The 575-nt window shown below is 44.5% G+C and overlaps 1 non-coding gene across 1 annotated transcript; it reads right to left on the bottom strand.

Annotated features, from left to right (window-relative positions):
* Positions 1-239: 239 nt before the first annotated feature.
* On the bottom strand, positions 240-346 carry LOC145151682 (small nucleolar RNA R71). The gene has a single exon (XR_013732244.1). It is a non-coding gene; the product is annotated as a small nucleolar RNA R71 (small nucleolar RNA).
* Positions 347-575: the final 229 nt, after the last annotated feature.

Raw genomic sequence — 575 nt, 5'->3', positions numbered from 1 at the left:
CCTTCACAGGCAAAGACCACGAAGACGCTTACAAACACTTGGACGAAGTCAATGATGTAGCTGATTATTTCAATGTTCCAAATGTGCCTCGGGAAACTCAGCTACTTCGCATGCTTCCGGTTACTTTGAAGGGTGCTGCCAAGGATTGGCTCAAGTCATTGCCCCCAGGATCTATCACTACATGGGCCCAAATGAAAGAAGAGTTCATTGATCAATTCTGCCCGCCATCCAAGATATCCAAGCTAAAGAAAGCCATAGCTAACTTTGAACAACAAGCTGGAGAATCACTATATGAAGCGTGGGAGAGGTACAAGAGCCTGCTAAGGAATTGCCCACATCATGACCTCAATAGTCAACAAGAAGTCTCCATCTTCTATGATGGAGTAAATGTTACCACTAGGCAATTACTTGACTCGCAAGGTCCACTCACGAAGAAGGCACCTCCAGTGATAAAGCAACTAATTGAAGAATTCTCTAAGCAATATAGAGAATACCACAATCCAAGAAATGATGTGACGAGGGGGGCCGCCTATGCAGCTTCAGAAGACTTGTCAGCAGTTATGGCTATGCTAAAA

Source organism: Lactuca virosa, chromosome 1 (assembly GCF_052849685.1).
Source record: "Lactuca virosa cultivar CGN04683 chromosome 1, Lactuca_virosa_CGN04683_v6, whole genome shotgun sequence".
In the NCBI taxonomy this organism is placed as follows: Eukaryota; Viridiplantae; Streptophyta; class Magnoliopsida; order Asterales; family Asteraceae; genus Lactuca; species Lactuca virosa.
This window is presented reverse-complemented; position numbering and strand designations above follow the sequence as displayed.